This window comes from Prinia subflava, chromosome 3 (assembly GCF_021018805.1).
Source record: "Prinia subflava isolate CZ2003 ecotype Zambia chromosome 3, Cam_Psub_1.2, whole genome shotgun sequence".
Lineage (NCBI taxonomy): Eukaryota > Metazoa > Chordata > Aves > Passeriformes > Cisticolidae > Prinia > Prinia subflava.
This window is the reverse complement of record NC_086249.1, coordinates 86,184,581-86,203,284: the sequence shown is the minus strand read 5'-3', so window position 1 is coordinate 86,203,284 and position 18,704 is coordinate 86,184,581. Positions and strand designations below refer to the sequence as shown.

At 36.7% G+C, this 18,704-nt stretch overlaps 1 protein-coding gene across 2 annotated transcripts in view; it reads left to right on the top strand.

Annotated features, from left to right (window-relative positions):
* PUDP (pseudouridine 5'-phosphatase) overlaps positions 1–18,704 on the top strand; it is a 77,025-nt gene that overhangs the window by 1,804 nt on the left and 56,517 nt on the right. The gene's annotated exons all lie outside the window — the stretch shown is intronic.

Genomic DNA, 18,704 nt, shown 5'->3' with positions numbered 1-18,704 from the left:
TCTTACGAAAATTTTAACGTGTCCCATAGTGTTCGAGTTGGTGATAAAATGAATAACATACATAATTCAAGAATCTACAGAAGTAGGCCCAAAATTACTTTCTTTCAAAGAGCACAAATGAAAGTTTTGGTATTGTCTGTTATGTGTCTTTTATATTTATTATGTCTATTATATTTGTTATGTCTATTATATTTGGTATATCTATTATTGCGAACTTCTTCAAGTGCCCCCATAGTTGGTTGCAATTTTTAGAATCTGAAGCTTCAGGTTTTGCAAAACCTTTTCCCAATAAAGTAGTGTCTGCAAATGTACATGGCTATTTTTAGATGTTTTCATGTAAACCCAATGATTTTGTGGAACAAATAGAAATTGATCTATACATGATGAGAAAAGATGAGCATTAAATTCATCTGATGTAACATACCACAAACTTGCTTTCTGTAATTGACATACTTGGTTCTGAGTAAGGCTATCATCTGATAGAAAGATTCCCTAAATCTTTTTGAGTGTAAAATCCTTAAATGAGGTCTGAGATGCATTTACAAGTTTCTTGACTTTGGAAACAATCCAAGTGTTACCCTATAAAACCTGCATCCTGTACTTTATTGCCTAATGTGTGAAAGTGTTACTGAATCTGATCAACTGATATTTTATCTCCCCCCTCCCTCTGTAACCTAATTGAGACTGATTAAGTTGTCCTTGAGTCCCACCTTGATATATCAGCTTACTTTTAATACTGAAGTTACTGCCTCTGAATTGCCTGTGGAAATACTTGGACCCTTTCATTGAGTCCTTCTGTATCATTGTTTCAAAGGTTATCTAACACCGTTTTTTTCTAATTGCATATCTAGTCAATGCAATCTATAGCCTTCCTTTTTTGTATTATCTAATCTTTCCCTTTGAGCTCTTGGATGAAATCTTAGGGGTTTTGCCTGTTGTTCAGTTGGCAAGAAGTTAGCAATGTAAAGCAATGCACTCATTTAGTAAGTGAAGTATGTGACACCAATAGATATCTCATTTTTAATAGGTAAAATTAATTGAAGGACTTCTTTCTTCATAGCAAACTCCCACTATAACAGAAAAAACAGCCTTTTTGTTAATGTACAGCATTTCCATTCTGCTTTGTTATACATAGAATACTAGAATATCTCAGGTTAAAGAGATGCATACTGTGAATGACTGAGGCACAGACTCAGACCAGCAGGGAATCTGAATCATTTATTCAAAGAAACAAGCTGGTTTTATACACTTCTCAAGGCACAGTATTTCCTTACATGGTAATTCTCACTACGTGGCCTATCCCAAGTTGCCACATCAGCAACACGCTTTCCAAATGTCCTTTTATGGGGTGATCACGCGCTGTTCACTCCTCTGTCAGCTTCTGGCAGGCTCCTCTCCCTAGGGCTCTGTGCATGACACCTCCTGCCAAGGTCAGGTCAGCTCTGTCCTCCCATGTTCTCCTTTGTGCCACCATGTGCTTCTACAGGCACGTGCCATGGCCCGCAGCTCAACTCCATCCTATCTCTTCCCCAAACATAGAGATCATTGACTCCAGCTCCTTGTAGGACTTCTGAAAACTAAAACAGAGGACTAAGACCCTTGTTCAATTGCTCCTTGAACTCTGGCAGCCTTGGTGCCATGATGACTGCTTGGGGGAGCCTGTTCCAGTGGATAATCACCATCTCATGCAGCTTCATCAATTAGCATGGTTGATTAGTGGTGCACTATGTAGTAGAAACTAGAGGAAAAGGAATAACTACATCTTAATATTTGTTCTACTGCTGTTAGTTCTCAAAAAACCCCCAAGCCAACCAACAACAAAAAACCACAACAAACCCCCCCAGCATTTCAATTAAAGCATTACATTTCTTAAGTCAAATTTCTACTTGATTCCCTACGACAAATGATAACATTAAATGCTCAGAATAGATTACTTTGTCTTAAAATGTGGTAGTCTGTTCCTACACAAGAGTACTGTTCTAACAGCTAGTATGTGGTATAGGTAAAATTATTAAACTTACGTGTGCACTTATCCAACACATAGTACAGGGTCAACAGATAATAATAATAATACCAACAACAACCGCAACAGAAACTAGAGATATTTGATACCTAAGTAAGTCCTGTTGTTATAGTTGTACAGTTTGGATCCTGGCATTTTAGCATATTGTAAAAACATAGAAAATCAATACTAAAGATAGAAAAGGAAAAATCTATTTAACTTGTACAAAATATACAACTAGAATAATGCCCCCCAGGATCTATCTTGTAAACCTACTGCATAGGTTTCTTTTTAAGCTATGACAAGTGGTTTTGTTATAAAATTGTAGCCAGTAGCTACCCTAATACCAAAACACAGATAGGATTGAATGTTGCTTTTGTTGATCTGTGCTTAACCTTACAGGGGGCTGAAAATGTTTAAAATTCTCTACAAGCTGCGTGTATAATATTAACCTTTCCCAAATGACAAATGAACTTAGGAAAATGGCTGCAAAGATGTTTCGTAGCATTGTGCTTAAAGCAGAACTAGAGCTATATTAACATGCAAAGAACATGACACTTTAATATAGGAAGTTTAGTCATGTATTTATTTCTGTTTAAAATTCTGCTAGGAGTAGGGATTGTTTTACGTAAATTACTATCCTTGCCAGTGTCCCTTAGTGTTGGAAAACAGTATCTTTACATGAGATAAGTCAGTGTGTTCAAGTATGAGAGATGGTTCCTAAAGCAGCTTAGTTTTGCAAGATACCATAACTCAGTCATGTCGGACTGTACAGGCACAGGTATGCCCTTGTGACATAGAGGGATGAAAAGTAGTTAGGACCACTGGGATCAGAAGTTGCTGCTTTTATAGCTGCTGTCTCCTTTGTGTCAAGACCACTGTGTTTTGTGCCACTTCCAGGACACTCCTGCATGGCTGGCCAGACAGGTCATTCTGGTCTATAATATAGAAGAAATTAGCTTGCAGTTAAGTTTGTTGTAGTGTTGTGAGATTCACAAGAATTTCAGCATGTTTTCTTTCTCCCCAGTGTTACAGCTACTCATTGTCACAAGGTCAGAAGTCCAAAATGTACTCTTAGATTCATTCTATTGCACAAGTTGCCTAGGAGATCAAGAAAACTGATGAGAGTTCCACACTGTAGTTTGCTTATGTGCATGCTTTTATTTAAACAGCTTCCTATTTCTTCTGCATTCAAGCAAATAGCACCAATTCAATTAAACATCAGCCCTCTCTAGATTGGTCTATGTTAGGTCTTAAGTGCAGGAATTGATCTTCTTAGGCTATAACCTGGCAATCTTTGTAAGCCTATTTTCTGCTTCTCTGTAGTGGAAACTTGCTTTCTTGTCACTCTCACTTTCCACCTGATTTTGGGAACAAAGAGGGAAAGGAAAATAGTCTCTTGCCCCTGTGTTCAGTATTTGTATTTCATTGCAAAGAGATTAAGGATATTAGATTAAAAGACCCTGTAGAAGCTTCAGGAGCAAATCTTGGACCTAAGTAAAACAGCTCCTCACTGAGAATTAACTAACCATAAATACAGTAAATAAGATTTGTCATATGCTTGAAAGCTAACATGTTAATTTAACAGCAAGAAAAATTCTGACAAGAACATAACATACTAACCCTGAGTCTGACTTCTGTTATTCCCTTGCTTGATTTGCAGATTGCCCATCCACATAGTTACTTGTTGTTTGTAGTTGGAATAATCCAGAATCAGAACCAAGTTCAGCATTCAACGGGTGCGGGATTTTGTGAGTTTTGATTTCTGTAGTGCCTACCACATCCCAAAATGCCATGGGCAGCATTAACAATGGCATTTTTTTATTCTTGAGAAATTAGCCAAGGAATGCTCCCAAGCTGAAAGATCCATGATTTGATTTTAATATTGCACAGAAATTACACACAAAAGCAGTGTATTTTTGGTGTTTGTTTATTAGTTGCCCCAGACATAAAGCATTTTTATAAAGTAAAAAAAAAAAAAGAGAGAGAGAGAAACTGCATGCCAAACAAGTTAATCTCAAGAGTTTTCCAATTTCTGTTTTAATAATGTGGCTTTTGTTTTCTGACTGTTACACACTTGCAATTGTACAGAGAGCCTGTAGTAAGTGGAGAGGTATGTTTTGAAAATGCTGGGAGTGTAAGGGTTCTGTTTGGTGATTTTAGAGGTGCATCCAGCAGTTTGACCATTTACGAAAATTAGTCTCTTCCTATGCCTAAAAGCAGATTTTCAAATCTGTTTGTTGATGATAAGGATTTGTTGTGTATGTAAACTGTTTTGTGTATAGAGTTCCAATTATTTTGCTTTGATTGTAAATAATAAAGTGTCATAAATGGAACAGAATTTCACAGAAAGAAAATGTGCATAGAATTTTCCATTATAATAACACAATTTCTAGCTGCTGTATTCCAATTTTCTTCTTACTTAGGAAGAAAAATAGCATTTTATAACCCTGGATTTATTATTCTACATACTGGCAGTAGTTACACTCTGTACCATCTTGGACCCAGCTCTGCAGCTCTTGTTCTGAGTAGTGTAATTCATTCATGTAGCCTTATTGTGAGTTGGCTAATTAAGCTCTTGAGAGTGGAATTTTTCAGAACATCTTAATTTGGGCATGGCAGTTTCTGGTCTCTGAATTCTGCTGGTGTATTTTCTCGAGGCACAGTCATGCTCTTGAATACTGCTGGCATTTATACTTCTAATGGAGGAGGAGGAGGTTGTGATTGTGGTTGTTGCTATTTTAAACTTTTTTCTTTTATATTGGCAACAAATCTTAACGGAGATGATAATTTTCACACTATGATGATTGCTCTTTTTAAGACCTGGAACTATGTTAACTAAAAATACAAAATCAGTTAAGCCAAATATCTTCTCCTTTCAAACTTCACTGCATTCATTATGGACATCTCTGTCATGAAGTAGATCCTGCTGGTGATTGTTGCTGCTCCTATTACGTGTTTATGTACATCTTTGTATTGATACTAATTTCTTTCACAAGACTACTGAGAATTATATAATCAAGATAATTTTTGTGGCTTACAGTGATTCTCTCAGAGGCTCCTGACCTTGACTTATCTCTTTTCACCCTTTTTGATAATAATAATAAGAAAATTGTTGATCTAAGATTTGTTGAGGTAGTGTTAACCTTCATCAAGATTTTCTTTGGTACTTAGGAGAAAACCATCCTGTATTTTTTAATCTTTTTTTGCTTCCTTTGCTTCAAACACTGGTGAAGAATGTATCTTTTGTGGCTCTTTCTTTTTGATGGTTGAAAAGTTTTTTCAACTTTTTTTTTGGCAATATTTTGTTTCTTGAAGGGTTGCATACTCTGTTGAAAGTATCAGGTGTTGCTCTCTCCCTGTATATTTTCTGGTCTTGTGCAGCTTGTAGTAATTATTTTGTTCCTCATATAATGAGTACCATATTCAGTATAGTTTCACAGTATATCTGATGCTACAATTTGGAAAAACTTTTGTCTAAGTGTACCTTGCTCTTTCTCAAGTACTTTTCCAAGATATTGTTATATATAATAGCTGGTTTCTTTTTAAAATGTATTCTTACTTTTTCTTCCTCATTCTCTTTAGAGATATATGACATATTTTAGTAAAAGTCACCAAATGAGTACTAATAGACTGTGTCTCGTGAAACAAGTTTATTGCTAGTTCACAAATGATTTCCTTTGGGCACTGTGGTAAGAGATAGGACATAATTGAGTTACAGATTATGGCACACACCTGCAGAAGCACACGGTGGCACGGAGAGGCTTGTCTGCACCTGGCCTTGGCAGGAGGTGTCAGGCACAGAGCCCTAGGGAGAGGAGCCTGCCAGAAGCTGACAGAGGAGTGAACAGCGCGTGATCACCCCACAGAAGGATATTTAGAAAGTGTGTTGCTGATGTGGCAACATGGGATGGGTCACATAGTGAGAATTACCATGTAAGGAAATACTGTGCCTTGAAAAAGTATCTAAAACTTTTCTCTCTTTCTTTATTATAAAACAAAGAAGGTTCATTTCTTTGAATAAATGATTCAGATTCCCTGCCGGTCTGAGTTGGTGCTTCAGTCACCACTTTCAGGGCACCACTTATGGGTTAGCACTCCAAACATTTCTTTTTTCTCTGCTGTCCGTTTTTGAATTGCCTCTGCCTGTGTATGGTTCTTTTGGGTAAGTTTGACATGCAGTTTGTCTCAGGGTAATGTGAGGTATCTGAAAGGAAAGCCCACTTTATTATTTGTCAGTCCAGTCTTTCTGCCTAACATCCATGTGAATTCACTCATGACCTTTATAATTATATAATATGGACAGTGTTACAGTGTCTCATTCTTGCAGCTCATTAATGCATGCTTGCTGACCTGCTGTAATAGGCCCCGTGTCACCTTTGCTCTCCAGAGGATGGGCTCATGCTAGGCCTTTGCAGAGCCCTGTGCTTGCACGTGCTGCACTCGTGCACACTGGGTTTGCTGCCAAGCTGCTCAGCCCTGGGCGTGGATTGTCTGCTGTGCATAAATATGAGTTCGCTCAGGTTCTCTTTTACAGTGCCACCATATACAGACAATAGCCTGTTTACATCAGGACGTCTTTTGGAACGTTATGTCTTCAAAATTATGTTCTCCTTTAATTGCCCCATTTGTGTGTAATGTAAACTGACACAGAGTACATATTCAAACTCATAGAATATATCTTTATTTCATTACTGAGCAGTAGTAGGGGGGATTATATTTTTTGGATTGGGATGTTTTATGAGTTTAACACTGGTACTGGTCATTTGGGAGCATTTCTAAGCAAGAAGAAAAAAAATGTGCTAGTACTAGAAGAATGAAGTGAAAGATAATGTGTTTAACAAAAAAAATTGGATTATAGTGTAAAAGAAGGTTTGAAGTACGAGAAATTAATGGTTTAAGGTGAGGCATGAGTATACTGAGACATACTTCGTTTTAATAAATTTTCTATGGTAAAGATATTTTTCTTCCTTTGTTTTGTAATTTATGTACAGAAATCTCCTTTGACTTCTCTCTCCAGGGCAAAAGAGTGTACTCATGCATGCCTGTAAAGTGGCATAATCTTGGATAAAGTCAGCATTCTGCTACAAGATCATTATTACAAAAAATTGCACCATGTGAAATGGTGGATCTTTTCATGCTAGGACTGAGTCTTCTGTATAACATTATATTATTACTGGACTAGCAAAATGTTCTTTGCTTTATGGCTCAGGGGAGATGGAGCCATAAAGAACTTATCACAATGTAATAAATTTCTAGTCTTTAAAAATTAAAAACTGTTTCATGGGGAACATGTCTCAGGAAAATGAAAGTATTTGGGCCACTAAGGTACTGTAGTATATCTAATTGCTATTCTACTGCCTAATAACTTGCACTGTTATTATTGTTGTAGATCATATTTTAATTGTATTTATCATTCTAAAATTTTTAATTTGAATGTTTTCATTTTTCATGAATGAAGGCACCTAGGAGTAAAGAGCAAGAAGTAGTGTTGCTGTTCTGATTTTGTGTGTTCTAAAATGTCAGATGGTTTATATGTCAGTTGATTTTGCATTGTTTGCTATTTATCATGTCTTTGTCTTTCTCAAAAAGGAAATTAACTATTCTCCTTCATTCTTCTGCAACTTGTTATAGAGAGCAGGTAATTGGTATGTGGATTTAACAGTAACAAGATAAAATTCTAGGTTCTTAGGTTAAAAAAAGTTTTGCATCTTTTTACCTCTTTTCATAAAGTGTCAGTTGTAGTATTTTTTTAATAATTAAAAAAATAGTGTTCTGTCTTAGGGTTTAAAAAAAAGTTTCAGTTTTACTTGCCAATTGTATTCAAAGTTTTAAAGAACTTTTGAATATCTGATTTAGCTGCCTATTACATGAGTCTTCATAGCTTTAGAAACATCTGTATTTTTCAAAAACCTCCTGTTGTACCACTGCAGAATTTGTGGGTAGCTGTGCCCTGTCACACGCAGCCTCCCCTGCCCAGGCTGCGCCCTGAGCTGCCATCAGAGAGAGCTTCCTGCAGTCTGCTGTGGCACCACTGCTGCTCTCAGGACCACTCCTCTCCTAGGGAAAGCAGGGTGGTGGAGAAGGGTGATAGTCTGCACAAATTTTGAGACAGGGCTTGAAATAACATGTGACATGAGTGTTTCTAGGTCCTAGGATGCAGAAATAGCCTGTGATTTCCAAAACCTATACATTGGACCCCAGGGAGTAACTATACTTATTAATGGCAGCATTTACAGTGTCTAAGAGTTTATACTTACACGCGTGTGCAAATATACTTTATACAGCAGTTTTCATATGGCATCATGGTCTCCCAGGGAATGCCTTAGCTTTGCTTGCTTCTTGGGAGGTGTCAGAGCATTAGAATTTTTTTGTTTGTTTGTTTTATTATTTAGTTTTCTCTAAGATTGCTCTAAATTCTGCAGTTATCAGATATGGATATATGCATATCATACCTTGGATATGTTATGTTAGTGTTGCTTTTGTCTCAAATACTTTTCATAAATAGAAGGTCTTTGAAGTGTTCATTATAGTGTTAGGCTTTCTGTACTGTTAATTCATTTTTTGTTCTAGGTATCTGTTTCTTTTACACAGAACTTTCTAGAACTTTTAAAATAATATTTCTTATGCTTGGAAATTTTCCAGTGCTCTACAAAACCCTATAATTCCTTTGTAAAGCTTTAGAAATTTCTACAGGAGATGTCTTTTCATGTGTGTGCATGTATACAAAGTAGAGGATTCTTTCAATTTAAATAACTATTAAGATAATGAGCAGCTCTTCAGTAACTCTGAAGTTGTCAAAGAAAAATGCCTTAAAGATATGTCAAAAAATTCTGGATGAAGTCTCTTAGCATAGTGGAGAGCTAACAGTAAAACTGGATTATAGAGCTTATGTTTATTAAATAAGACCTTGTTTTTCCCTAATCAAAACTTCTGGCTTTAAGAGTTGACATTTCAGGATCTGTAGCTGGTACCTGTCTGCATTATACTGGTTAAAGTGCTCTTGACATAAATCCTCATATTTCCCCTGCCTCTCCCACAGGCAATAATACAAGATGTTAAATTGTGTGTTAGCATGGTTTTTCTCTCCTCATTCCCCTGGTTAATTGAGAAGTGGCTCTATGTTCTAACTTAGAAGTTTCTATTAAGAAGGGGAAAAAAAACCCACCAATGTTCTTAAATTTACCACAAAACTGTGGAAGTTATTCCTGTCTTAAGCCACTCCCTTTTCTAATACTGTAGATCAAAAAGGAATAATGTTTTCTTTCTCTTCCTTCTGTTATAATTGCAGCTTTCTGGGACTAATGTAAGCATTCCTGTTTGACCCAGATATTTCTGTATTTGTATGTAACATAAAAGAAGGCATAGTACTTATTTTCCTCTGGGTACTTTTCAGTAGTTATTTAGTAATTTAGTTTACTTTTCTCTTTCTGCTATCTTACATACTGAAATGGTGAGCTTCAGCTCTCTGCTTTACATTTTAGTTGTATGTATGAGAAACTACATTAATAGTCTAACATTCGTAAGTATAGCTCGGGAGACTTAAAATACGAAACATACTTTCAGTACCCGTTCATTCTTTCAGGCTTGGATCCTACATGTGTCTCTCATCCTGTTCCTTTAAAGTGTTCTTGTGTTGTGAACTAAAACCAGGCTTACTTTAGAAAAGCAGAAAAACCCCAAACCTCTGTAAATTTAGGTTCAGCTGAGATTTGATCTGATTTTCCTAGAAATTATTCTCACTACCATCTTGAGATTGTCATTTTATCTGAGTTGTCTTGACTTGGCAGCAGATTTGATAGTGCATACCAATAACTCTTCCCAAACCCCTTGTTCTTTATGCCATCCTTTTTCTTAGAGGTATCATATTAATACATAATTCAGAAATATTGTATTTATGACTGGATACAAGGTACCCAATACCTAGGCGGTATAGGATATCAAAGGTGTAATATGGAGTACCTTACATACTGCACTTTCCATGGGTTACAACATCCTATAGTTCTGTTTAAATAACAGTAGCTACTTCCTTCAAGCTATGAAAAAGTGGTATTGATAATGAAGGCCCAGAAGGGAAAATCATATATTCAACAAAATAATTTACAATTATCTATGATTGCAGCTATTGTATAACTGTACTTAATGCCAGTCTAATTTTGGACAATGTATTACCCATTTTAATTGTCTATAGTGGAGCCTTGAAAACAGTAGCAGACTACAAAGGAAATTCTTTTCTCACTGAATAATGACGATGATACAATTTAATGGCTGTAGTACTGGCAGTGTAGATGCTTCCTATTGCCAGTCCAAGAGCTACTTAAGCTCCTCTGTGAGTCCAGTGTAGGGAGTTAAACTCCCAAGAGGCATGCTAGATTTTCTGTAATTAATAGTAGGGAGTACTGTCAAGTAGAAATCCCTCTCCTGAAGAAAACAGCTTTAATTTTTTGTGTAATTTCAGTCTAATTTGTTAGTGGGAAAATTTCAAAGTTGTGTAGAATACAGAAATTATGAGAGGCTGACAGCCCTGTAGCAATACCACCATGATCTGTGTCAACCTAACACAAGGAGAAAATGTCCAGTTTCTTTGCTTATCACAAGATCAATGACTAAAGCAACCCTTTATATTAGAGAGTGTAGACAGTAGCCTTAGTCAGTAGTGTGTAGTTCTCTTCTCCCTGATTGCAATGTTGTATACAATTGGATTCTTTTATTAATAGTTAGATTTTCTCTCCAGGAAAAAAAAAGAAAAAAAAAGAAAAGAAAAAAAAAAAAAAAAAAAAAAAAGAAAAAAAAAGAAGAAAAGGTATTTCTGCTTGTTGATGGATTACCAGGTTTGCATTTTTGTGCCAAGTTTTTAATCTCTTTGAAAACTACTATCCCGATGTTGTTAAAAAGATGTGGCCTAGAGTGTGTGCACCTCTTGGACAAAAGTCTTCAGTTGACCAGCTGTTTTATTATTATTGAACTTGTACACCTTGTAGTTATTTTTTCCTTACATTTAGGAAACATGTAAGTTACCCTGTTTAACTGGTTATGCAGCTCTAACTATATGCCTAGGATGTGTTCTAACAGTTAAAACATAATGGGTCAAAAAGTATCAGATTTTATTGGACTTTTTTATCTAAAAGTCATTAAGTTCAGTGGCTCAGTTGAATGTATTCAGCAAATAAAATGAGACACTTCTCCTTTTGCTGATTATGGAAAAAAGGCTACTGGATTTTTTTCCTTCTTTAGTTTTTAGATAGAGTGAAGGACATTTAGGCTGTTTTTGTAAATAAAATAAAAGAATCTCTTCTGTCTTCTCATTGAACATATAATTTTCCAGCCTGTCTTTTTGCAACCACTGTTACAGTAAAACTAAGCACACCTCAGTGTAGTAAGTCCTGTGTCAGGCTTATTAAATTTCAGCCACTGGAGACTGAAGCTGTTTGTGTCTCAAGATGTAAACTTTGACCTCAGCTTGCAGAACTGAGGCAGAAGGGAAGAAAGATTGAGGGAAAGTGGAATGACTTCTAGTTCGGTTCTCAGTATCTCTTTTTATCACGTTATTCATATGGAAGAATGAAATGATGGACTGAAATTTCTTGCACTCTTTGAGTCTCTGAACACATATTTTTTATTTCATTTAGTAGGATACTCAGCAGTGTTTCTTGTAACTCTAAGCTGTCACACTCAAAACAGAGTCATAACATAATATTTCCATTACGCCCTGAACCACTCTCTAGCAAAAGAAGATTCAACCTCTCCCCTTTGAGGCAGTGAAAAATATAACTGTAATAGCTACTGTCAGAGTCTCCTTCCAGCTTTCTATTTTTCCAGTAGCTCTCATATGAATTGGGTTTACTGACATGTTGGTGAGATTCTCTTTCTGAAACTTTTTGTAATTACAATATTCTTTTAGGATTGTAGTGTGAATAAGTTTTATGTCTTCTTATAAAACATCTCTGATGCTGTTTTATTGGTTTTCCCCTGTTTTAAACAAGAGGTTGTAGTATTTAGGTTAAATGGATTTTGATGTTTGAAGACCTTATGCTACTTTAAAGTTGTCATAATGTGCTAAAGTAATACAAGGTTAGTTTGACTGAAGCATGGGAGTCAAGATTTCTTGATCATCTCCTCTTTGCCAAGAAAGTGACACTCTTAGAAAAGCTTTAAAAGCTAAAATATTTTACTTGAAAGTGGGGCTGGATCAGCCTTTAGGTACCTGACATGTGCTAAACTTTCAAGTGTTGTCTGTGTCACTTCTATTACAGTGAAATGATTGTGTGCAGTTGTTAAGATCTGATTATTGAGAGATGCCTCTATCCAAATGAAGGTGCAAGCAGTGTCATAAACCAAAATCAATAGTATAGATTTTATTTAACAGTAAAATAGGAGGCAAAAAGATAAAAAAGAGAGGAGGGAGAGACGGACAGACCGACAGACAGATTAAGCAGAATATAGTCATCACCATCCAGCAGCATCCCATTGGTCCTTCTTCACCCTGGTCTTCTTGGTGCTGAGTCTCCCAAAGTTATTGGAAATTTTTCAGTATTTATACATTTTAGCAAATAAAGGAATTGTTTGTTGGCTACATAGTTCACTTATTCTGTTGGATAAATGATTCTCTCACTTTTAATGAGAGCACAGCATCTGTCAGCCTATGGTTCAGGTTCTGGAGTACAAATGGTGTTTTAGCCCAGAAACACAAAAGCATTGCATGTTGGATGGGGTTGTGAGCAACCTGATCTAGTGAAAGGTGTCCCTACTCCTGTCAGGGGGATTGGAATAAGCTATGTTTGAAAGGTCTCTTTCAACCCAAACCATTCCATGGTTTATGTATCTATCTCTCACTGGATTTAATGGGGCTTAGCTAAAAGTTTGTCCAAGTGTAAGTTTTATTTCATCCTGACATTCACAAACAAGCTAACTATATTCTAAAGCAAGCTGCAGCCTTCCATTATTTCTGTACTTTTACCAATGGTGTTGGGAAACAAAAAGACCGTAATTTATGACAGTTCTAACTTTGTGTGGTCCTGCTCTGGGCTGCAGGCTGTATTTGATCTAAGACTCAGCTGGAACTTGCCTCTGGCTTACTGCTGAGTCTGGAGGCTGGACAACTCTTGCTGTCATGTGAGGCCTTTCAGTACTGTGTGAGAATAGCCTTCTGTTGTGATCCTCAGTCCCACATGGGAGGTGAGGGCTGTGGTCATGCATCTTCAGAGAAGCCTCTGGCTCACCTCTGTGGAAGTCCCCTGTTAATGTTGTTTTGGAAGTTCCTTTTATTGGTATCTATATACTGGGTTTGAATTTTCTTCTAGAGTTTTCAAACAAGCAGTCATTGCAGCTCATAAAACATAATTTTCAGTTTGCTGTATCATACTTGCCTCATAAATCTCAAAGGTCTGTGTTGCAACAGCACACAAAACAACAACACGGAGGCAGGAGGTCTGCAGTGAAGGTCTGCTCCCCAAAAAGAGGGTGAGCCTGTTTATTTCTTCCATTTTTATACATTTGTGGGTCTGGTTGTGGATTAGCTTCTGGGGTTACTACCCCTTCACCCCACTGGCCAGACCAGCTGTCAACCAACATTATTTTCAGGCTAGAAATATGTAAACAAAGCACCGTGAACAAAAACAAGAAAGGTTGTTTATGCTCCAGAGTCTGAGAAAGTGAAAAACTGACCCTTAATATTGCACAGAAACAAAAGATCTGACTCCATCTTAGGAACAAGTACAAGGCTTTAAAAAAACTCAGAAAAAACAGGTCAACAGGTCTTGTTTTTTTGTATACTTTAGATTATAGTTTGTATAAGGAGTTCTTGGTATACAACTATTAAAAAATTATTGTGACCAGGTCTTCTGTGGTATTTCTGTAACTTTGTTCTTGTATGTAGATAGTCAGCCATGATAAAATGTCCTTGCTCTTGAAAAATCAAACTATTTGATGAAGTTTTGTTTTCTGTTCTTGGTGTTATCACGAAGAGAAATCACTCTATCAACAGATTTACTACAAAATGTTAGTCACTCTTGAGTGGACAGAAGAGATTGTCTTTATTAATCTGTAGTTCTATACGCCTTCTCTGTGGTAGTATGTTTGACATATTTAAACTTAAGTTAAATACTTCAATTACTTTGCCATCGTTAAATTTACAACATTGTGCAAGGCCACAGTAAAAAAGTAATGGGTTTGTTTCCTATTGAAGTCACTCTGTCTTTTAAAATGTTGCCACTGTTGAGGAAATAGATGTTTTGACAGGATTACATAAAGTGAGTTAGAAACATATAACACCGAAAGTCAAACATCTTGAATTTGCAGCTTGATCAAGTCTTTATATACATGTATATATATATGTATAATCTCTCTGAGAATATATGTATATATTCTTAGAAAGACAAAAGCTTTCTGAGAATAAGGAAATTGTTATTAGGAGAGACCTGTGGTGTGCTGAAGAGAATTCTTCCTATGGTCTCATTTTGTTGGGGTTTTTTTTTTGAAGAAGAAGAAATAAAGTTTCCTGACTACTTCCCGCTTTCATAACTTTTTTTTTTTTTCCCGTTGTTGCTCATCTAGGTTGTGGGTTGAACAGAACAGCTCTGGGATATCTGTCTAAGGAAGGTTACGTTTCTTGTAGATAGCTCTTCCCAGAGAAAGTATGTATTTGTATTTGGCTTTGTGGGAAGGTTTTGGTAGCAGAGGAGTTGGGTGGAAGGGTGGGGTGCAGGGGTGGCTTATGTGCAAAGATATCAGAAGCTTCCCTGATTTCCCGTGGAGCCAAGGCCAGCCAGTTCCAAGACGGATCTGCCTCTGGCCAAGGCTGAGCTCATCAGTGACAGTGGATGCACCTCTGAGATAACAGATTTAAGAAGGTGAAAAACACTTGCTGAACAACAGCAGCCAGGATAGAGGAGCTAGAATATGTGAGAGAAACAGGCCTGCAGACATTGAGGTTGGTGAAGAAGGAGGGGGAGGACGTGCTCCAGGTGTTGGAGGGGTTCTACTCCTGCAGAGGAAGGAGCAGCAGAGATGTGTGATGAGCTGACCACAGCCCTTCTCTGTTTACCTGTGCTGCTGCAGGAGAGGAGGGAGAGAAGTTAGGAATTAAGCTAAGCCCAGGAAGAAGGGACAGATGAAGAGGAAGATTTTTTTAACTTTAGTGTTATTTCTTATTCCCTGCTCTAATTTCCCCAAATTGTGTCTGTTTTGCCTGTGATGGTAACTGGTGGGTGACCTCTCCCCACCCTCATCTCGACCCATGAATCTTTTGTTATATTTTCATTCCCTTGCCCAGCTGAGGAGGAGAATGACAGAACACCTTGAGGCTTGGGGTGGGAACCTGGCCAACCAGGGCCAACCTACTAGATGCTTAATTAAGAGAATACAATTAGCTATTCTTCTGCTGACTTTGATAACACAGTGCCCTCCTGGCTTCATCTACCTTGTGTGGAAGTGGTTTTATACAAGTGCCTTGGAATATCTTATTTCAAAACAACTTTTTAAACCTTTTTTTTGCATTCCTTGGGCCAGTGAACTGCTGCTCTGAGTCACCAGCAACATCTGAAGAAGAGGAGGTACACCCTTGGTGAAATTCATCCTTGTAAATGCACTATAAACTGATAGGGTGTTCAGAGCTGGTAGTTGCTCCTCTGGTTGAGAACGTTGCTTGTATAAATTTCCACGGTATAGTAGCTGATATACTAATGACAGTGTAACTGTTGCCTGGCTTAAGTCTCCCCATACACATTTAAGAAGCTGTGTCTGTGTGAACTGTAGATTCCCACCCAACAAGCAGGAGTTTGTAGGCACCACATCAACTACTGTTTGCATTGTTCTTTCTTTAATGGTTAAGAGCCTGAGAAAGCATATGAGGCAGTTTTTATGAATAAATAGCTTTTCTATTTTTAAACTAATGAGATGCTGTCACATAGATGATTATAAAATTAATAAGTACAGTTTTGGAATGTTTTGTATTGTTACATATATTGCCTTTGTATTTCAAAGTTGAATTCCCTCATGCTTTGGAATTGAACTACAGACTTCTCTTTATATTTTAATATAAATGCTGTTTTGCATTAGTGCCAAAGTATTTGTTTACAGTTCCACATTGGAAGAGTTTGCATGCTTTGTTTGTGAACTGTTTCTTTCACTTCACTAGGGCATTAAAAAAGAAGGATAAGATGTATATATGAATACAAGATAGCATTAAGATATGTCTGCTGTATTAATGTAAACTGAAAGCCTTTTGAATTTGTTCAGAAGCTTCTTCTTCTCACCATGTTTCTCTTCATTTAAAGTAGAAGTACCATGTTTCTATTCATTTAAAATGAGAAAGTGACTTCTCTGTAGCTGCTATTGAAGAATTCTCCCAGTAATATAAGCCCAGAGGGCCAAATACGTGATACTTATTTGGGAACAGTTTCATGCAGCTGCTGCTGTTTGAGAATCAATTTTACTTCCTTTTAAAACCTGTTAGCAATAGCTTGAATTCATGGTAGGATCTCTCAGAGAAGGGCAAACAGACTGACAACACTGAATTAGCCAGTAGCAGCATGCTTCTCTGGACTTAGTAACCACAATGTAACATGTTCATCTACCTTGGAGTCTACTTACATTAATATTCGAGTACAAGGGAAAATAAGAAGTAGGTTTGCAAAAATTAAAGCTTCAGAATATACTTATACCTGCTCCTTACTAAAATGAATAATGGATCTTTTCAGTGAGTTTTTGTAAGTGCTAATCAAAAATGTAATGCTTTACAAATCATTCCTCTATTAAATTGGATGCAGTAATTTTAATTTTCAACTATTATCATAATTTTTTATCTTTGGAAGTTATGATTTATCAATCATGTAAAATGGTTTACTAAATAACTTGGTCTTTATAAGAAGCATATGATTTTGAAGTAGCCATTATTTGGTGCTTGATGTTTTTGATATTTTAATAGATACTTCATCTTCCTTTAACTTCCAGGGAACAATAAGATTAATTTAAGTGGTGCTGGTTATGAGAGTAGAATAGTGGAAAGGTGTAAGACATGAATATGGCAGCAGCATTTCCCTTGGTTAGGTGGTCCAGACTGCCCTTAGGTTCAGTTTGCCTGGTTGGGTACATCAGCCTTGACTTTTAGGCATGGCTCAAATATTTCACTTGAGCATGCGTGAAACCAGTGCTTGTTTCCTCCTGTGGCAGTGAAGTGTGTCCAAGATGATAAATTTAGATTTTGTTTTTCTTCCTAAACAAGTTCATGGAAGGAATGGGGAAATACTAGAGTAAAGAACAGAACATGCCTTTTCCTTGTGTACTTTCAGTGCTAAGCATTTTGAACCACATTCCTTTAATAATGAGCCATTAAGTCAAGAGGCTCCAGGTTGATTTGTATTAATTGGCTAGTACTCATCCTGTGTTTTATTCTTTAAAAGATACTTCTGCATGTAAAACACAGTTCTATACATGCACCATATATAAGTAAATATATAAAAATAAATGCCTGTATGCTTTATACTTTTTATTCAGTTTTATTCTTTAAAAGACACTTCTGCATGTACAGCATAGTTCTATACATACACCATATATAAGTAAATATATAAAAATAAATGCCTGTATGCTTTATATATATATGTACATGCATATAAATGGTTTACCTGTATAAAAATGTATATATGTACCTAACATAATAGCGTGAAAAATATCAGGGTATGTTAGAAAAACAGCCTTAGGCCCTTAGGAATGATTGAAAGATGGAATTTTGTTCTCTGAGCTTGTGCTCTAACAGCTAGGCTGTTAAACAAAAGGTAATTTCTGTTGCCTGCCTTCTTCATCCCTACATTTACTGGGCTGCTGTAAGTGATTTCCAGGTCAGCTGTTAAACTGCTGGATTTTTTCCTTTTAGCCATCATGGGTAACCACAGTCATGCATTTTTAAACTAGCTTTCATAGTAATGAGAGTATGAATGGAAGAACGTTGAGGGGGCAGCGCAAAACTGATCTTTTGACACAAATTGCAAGATCGTTGTCTAGTATAGATTGTTTATTTAAAAAATCTTCTCCTTTTATTTCTGCTTGCATAGCTAACTCAGGAGGCTTCAGCTCTAATTCTTAAGTGATTCTGGTAGTTTAACTTTTGCAATTTCAGACCTGTCTCGACAGTTGTAAACTTGCTACTGTATTGCATTGCTCATATTTGTTTTATCTGTCTTGTTTGACTACTCATACTGTAAGAGGAAAGTCTCAGATTTTCTCTGAAAGAAATAAGGGAGAAAAAAGAATGAGGAATGAGTTATGCACAAACATTTATTCAGTGATATAGACTATTGCTCCCTCAGCTACCATTTTTGTGGTTTTGTGGAGTTTTGGGGTCTTTTTTGAGGTGGAGCTGTAATTTATAAATTGTGGATAGTAATACCTTGACTTCTTTGTGTTGAAAGAGAATTCTTTGTATTCCTTGTTCCATTCTAATTTTGCTGTTCAGAGGCCATTGGTTTCCCATTCTTTTCTCTTTTCCAGCTTACCAAAACCACCAGTAGAATCTTGCAAGTTTGGGGATATCCATGTGGCTTTTATCTTGCCAGTGGTGTTTCCTAAAATTTGTGGTAGTCCGTATACCATTTGTAAATGTGTTGAATGGCTCACTGATACTCACATTCTCAGTTGTTGAAATCCACGTATTTTGAGAACTGGTTCATTTGTATAACTGAATGAACTAAGAGCAGCTACTGTCTGTGGG